Here is a 5,585-nt window from a genome sequence, read left to right as displayed (position 1 = left end):
TGCTGAATTAAATTGCACTTAGGCAAACAGTTACTAACTTTAACATTTTGGTTCGCATTGAGAAATTTAAATCATATCAAATTCCCATGGCAGCGTATGATTCCAGTCAAAGGGAGCAATGCAACAAAAAGGTGCGTCAACTCATGAACACGAAATTCAATACATCAATTGATCATCGAAGATTTGGTGACAATAATGAAGTTATTTTGGATTACAAGCTGTATAAGGTTGTTCGTGATGGGAATATAGTTGTAGATACCTTTTTTGATGTATTGTAGAGGGTATGTGAAATAAACCGACTTCATGTGTCCATCATCTTCAATCATGTTGCTTCCACAGGTGATTTGTTGTTCTATGTTTTTGATGAATTCGGGAAAGTAGAAGTTGTAGAGCTGATTGTTCAACACTTTCTCGTGCTTTTGAATAAGAGAAACATGAAAGAGACACTCCACTTCATGTTGCTGCCAGGGCTAAGAATATTGAAGCAATGAATGTCATTCTATCCAAATGTAAAGAGCTCATTCCATCTGGGTTGGTCGAATTGAATGATATAGGGCAATTTTTAACATCAAAGAATAATTACGGGAACACAACTTTGCACGAAGCAGTTTTGTCCAAGCCTCTTGAGGGAGTTAATGTCCTTTTAAGTAATGAACATACTCCTAGGGATCAGCAGGCTTCCTATTGGACTTGGGACTCCGACCATCGTTGTAAATGACCTCTATATTTGGCAGTCTTGACTGAGAGTATGGCGATTCTTGAACATCTCTTGCAAATTCCATTTCACTCAATCCATGCCATTTTAAATGGAGATTGCCCACTTCACGTTGCCATATCAAAAAAAAAAAAAAAACACAAAAGAAAAGCATAGTTTGTATGCATATACTAATTAATTAATCAGCATGCTGCTTTTGTGTTTGTTTCTCTTTCACTTCTCATATGCTAGTTTTTAAGTGCAGGTCTATTGCAAAGGATAGTGAATCCGAAAGATGAGCTAATGTATCAAAGGGATGAAAACGGTAATACTCCCCTTCATGATGCAGCGTACGTTGGCTATGAGGAAGGTGTTCGTATAATATTAGAGAAGTCAAAGATGATAGCTTTTCAATAAAACTCAGAGGGTGATGCTCACAAATATGTAACAAATTCCACAAGTGTATGGATTGCAAAAATAATATGTGATAAATCAAAGTCATTTCCACATAGAATTAAATTAATTAATAATTAGATAATAAATTTTTCATTTTCATTTAAGTCAACCAAAGCAAGATTTGGATTTGATATTTCAAAATAAAGATTGAAATTAGAAAATGCACTAAAATTAAAATTCCAATAACCATAAATAGTCAAGGTAACTTAGGGTGGCTAATCCCTTCTTCAATTCATAGAGCATGTAATTACCCAAATAAATTTACTTAATATTAACTTGTTAATCTAGAGTATAAATAGGAATAATTATCTTTTGATTAATTACACTCCTCTCTTGAATTAATATGCTATTCCTAATACAAATACCCAAGAGGAAAAAAGGCGCAATGTCACACCCGAAAATATAACATGTTTGGCACAAAAAATATAGAGATAATATCCATATCCTAAAAGTCTTTACTCAAGAAAACTCTAATTTATAAGCCATGAAAACCTTTGATAATAAATTAAGTTATCTTCAATACCAACCATACAAACAAAAGTTTAATATTTTACAAAGTAGTAGCAGCAGCAAGGAATTCTCTTCCGATCAGTAAATATCAAAGTATAAATCATAAGGATGAGGACCCTAACTATAGTTTATATGGAGCACCTGACATAAGAAATTTACTTAAAAGAAGTTTGATCTCAACTGAATATTTCAGCCCCTCAAGGATTAGCGGAAGGCACAACATCAGCTAACGTATCTGAAACCAAAATAATAATTTTCAGTGAATAACGTCCCAACAATAATTAATTGAACATGAATAAAAAGAAAGTTGAAATAATTATGCAATTTAAAGAGGCAATGATCTTCATAACAATTTAATAAACTTCCGAAATAAAAGGATTCTATAAAATTTAAAGTAAAATCTCAAACCATTAAAATATCGTATCAAATAATATTATCACTTGATCGCAAGGAAGCAAATAAACAAAATAAATAATTATAAATAATTTACTATTTAAAACCAATGGGATGTAAAATTTCCAAACAATCAAATTCATATAATAGGGACTTATCAGAACAATTAACAAACGTGGACACACAGTCCACGAAGGTCAATAACCAAACGCGGCTCTCGCCACGAAAACAAACGTGGATACACAGTCCACGAGGGTAAATAACCTAACGTGGCTTTCACCGTGAAACAAACGTGGACACACAGTCCATGAAGGTAATGCTAACCAAATGCGGCTTGAAGCCACGAAATCAAATGCGGGTCCAAAGCCCACGAATAACCATCCCTCCGTTCCACATGCGTTGGCCATCGCACGGGGCTAGCACCTCCTATAAAACACCCTGCTAGCTAGGTGTACCATGGCGCGCCAAGGGCTAACGGAACTGCCGTTAGCAACCAGTGTTCCGTATAAAGTCCCTTTCTTTTTTTTTAAACCATTTTCAAACATGCGAGAAAATTATCACTTTCAAGATACAATTCTCGTTCTCAAAATCAAACTCGCATGAATACTTTTAAGCATTAAAATTGCCAGAATAAAATTTCATATCCAATGCTCGTGCTTGCATTTATCGGATAATCAAAATTTTTAAAGCTGAATAGCAAGAATCATTCTCTGTATCAATCCAATATTTGATAAAATAAAAATCTCACAATCAAAGTCCAAACTTGATTTAATTGATCAAATAACATTTTAAATTTGGTAAAGCTAATTTCTCAAAATAAAGCAATGTTAATCAACAAATATCCAATAATCGCATTAATGCTATTAAAATGATTTTCAGAAAAATGTAATAGTTTACTAAAGAAAATTTTAATTGAAAAAAATCAGTTGGGACGCTATCCACTTACCTGCAATATTCCCAAGCATAAAAATTCACCCTTTAACGCTTCAAACAAACCTTCCTTACTACTTCAATCAAGATTTCTTTTCTTCAGATCCCCTATTCAATAATGCGGAAATTTTAGTGACCTTTATCCGAGTCTAATAAAACTCCTTTTCCATAACAGGGACAATATACCCTAAGTTCTCAAATTGATCCTATACATATCTCAAGTCTTTTCAATCCTCACGATACTACATATTATTTGTTTATTCAAAGCTTTCTCTATGTTACACTTGTCTTTCTAACTCGAATCAAGAGCTAACTAAATTTTGATCAAAGTATGAACATGCATGCACACCTGAGCTTTATTACTCTATTAAATTAAGAAATTATATCCATAACTCACTTCATCAAATACCTTAAGTGCACCATAAAACGAGACATAAATCAACACCATTATTTATAAATCATCAATAGTACAATTTCCAAAAATTCAATTAGCCATCCAACAGCTACATGATAAAAAAAAATTTTCACAAAGCTAAGTTAACTTAAATATCACCTATACAAAATGCATTTTGTTTTTCATAAATTACATAATAAGATAAAACTCATCCCAATAGACATTTTTTTTATTTTATTTATGTATTTATTTATTTATTTATTTTCAATCACCTTTCATGCATTAATTCTTAAACTTGAACCAAACTTTTTCCTCCTTGATTCCACCTTCCAAAATTTTATTAAATAGATAATGAATAATTGAATCAACTTACCAAGTTTTGCAAAAGGTAATTGTCCTCTAATGATGGTTTATCTAATCAACAACATAACCATCAAATATATATATACATATATATCACATCACTATATAACAAGATTTCTTTTTGAACATTTTATTGAACATTTTGCGGGCATTGATCCTCAAACAATTATCAAGATTATTTAATAGAAATGCCCCCATAAGTTTTAAATTCAAATTACTCAAACTCCTACTGTACAAAAGTCATCCACAGCAACAGAGCAAGAAAGAACGCATCAAACTTTCTAGCCATCTAGTACGCACATAGCATCAATAAGGAAGAGGAGATTCTAGGATCCTTACCTTAGCAATGGCAACAGCAAACAGAAGGAGATTCTGGGCGTGTGAACAGGGAGGTAGAACGCAGATACCCCTCCCAATCTGGTCGCCAACATGAACAGAAAAGAAGTGAAGGTGAATGAAAAAAAAATGGAGGCCGGAGATCGCAGAGCAGAGATTTGGAATTCTCTCATCTCCAACGAGTTACTATACTCGCCCAACATGAATCAGGGAGAGATTTCTGGCACCAGGAAACAGAACCAAGGGAAGACCGATGTACCCTATGACCACCGAAATGGCGACGACGTAAATGAACCAGTGCCAACGATGTTGCTGCTCGAGAAAGGTCTAACAGCAGCAACCACGATGGATACGGATAGAGGAGGTGCGATGAATGACAGAAAGGCAAGGATTTTAGCAGCCCACCTCACTGGTGACGAGACAGAGGAGAGAAAAGCCAACATCACACACACACACCAGCATGGCTCACGTAACAGAAAAACAGGGGAAGAAAGGAGAAAAGAAAACTGGACAGCCTCATAATTTACGGTGGAGAAATTTCGATGGCATGGGGCGCTAGTTGCTGGCGGGGATCAGATAAGCAAGTCGGTGATGTGGAGAAGACGTGTGTAGAAGAAACTAGACTCTCGTGTGTAGAAGAAACTGGACTCTTTCTTACTGTGCTCTGTTTTCTTCGACCGACAGAGGGAGTTTTAAAATATTACAGCTTAGAAAAATTACAAAAGACCCAGAAGATATTTTCTTTAATAACACAAAAGTCAAGGATATTTTGGTAATTTCATTAATCACCAGAAAAAATAAAATCACCTTTGACATAGGTAAGATTCGAACCCCCAATCATTTAAATAGAGACCAACATAATTTTCACTAAGCACACTATTTCTTATTCATCATAAAACTTGAACAATTTAATAAAATATTAATTAGATGAAAAATCATTTAATTTAAAATCCTAAGTCATTACACGCAAACTCTCTCTAATGTGATTATATGGGTCTAATAGGTATATTCCTATCATATTGAAAAATTAGAATAATTTCTAATCCCACATTACTCAATCTAATGGTCTAATTCAGATTTTCTTCTTCTAAGGCAAAACCTAAACTCTCAAATTCATACTCAATGATGGCAAAGCATTATGTAGACAAATAAGCACAAGATTAAGTAAACAAAATTAATATTAAGCTCAAATAAATAGTTTAAACATGCTCTAATCTATGAATCAGTTCATAGCTACCCTAGATTAAGAGAAAATCAGCCATGCATGGCTTCTAAGGCAGCAAAGTCAGCATATATGCAGCAAAGTAAAGAGAAGAAGCACTAGTACAAAAGAGAGTTTTAATGACACACTTTTAAACATAGTTATAGAAGTAACTGTGGTTATAACATACTCAATGGTAATTTTAGTAATTAAAGCTAGAAACTATGCACTTATAACCACAATTAAACAAAACAAATGTTGTTATAATTATAAAAAATTTAATTAATAATTATTTCAAATGTAAAAAT

The 5,585-nt window shown here is 33.4% G+C and overlaps 1 long non-coding RNA gene across 1 annotated transcript; it reads right to left on the bottom strand.

The window, feature by feature from the left end:
• Positions 1-1,775: 1,775 nt before the first annotated feature.
• Positions 1,776-4,630, bottom strand: LOC129287936 (uncharacterized). Its single transcript, XR_008587847.1, has 3 exons — positions 4,080-4,630; positions 3,000-3,091; positions 1,776-1,895 (listed from the first exon to the last, which is right to left on the bottom strand). It is a non-coding gene; the product is annotated as an uncharacterized LOC129287936 (long non-coding RNA).
• Positions 4,631-5,585: the final 955 nt, after the last annotated feature.

Source organism: Prosopis cineraria, unplaced genomic scaffold, assembly GCF_029017545.1.
Source record: "Prosopis cineraria cultivar Desert tree isolate PC_DT_omini unplaced genomic scaffold, ASM2901754v1 PC12, whole genome shotgun sequence".
NCBI lineage: Eukaryota > Viridiplantae > Streptophyta > Magnoliopsida > Fabales > Fabaceae > Prosopis > Prosopis cineraria.
The sequence above is the reverse complement of the archived record's forward strand: the minus strand, read 5'-3'. Positions and strand labels throughout refer to the sequence as shown.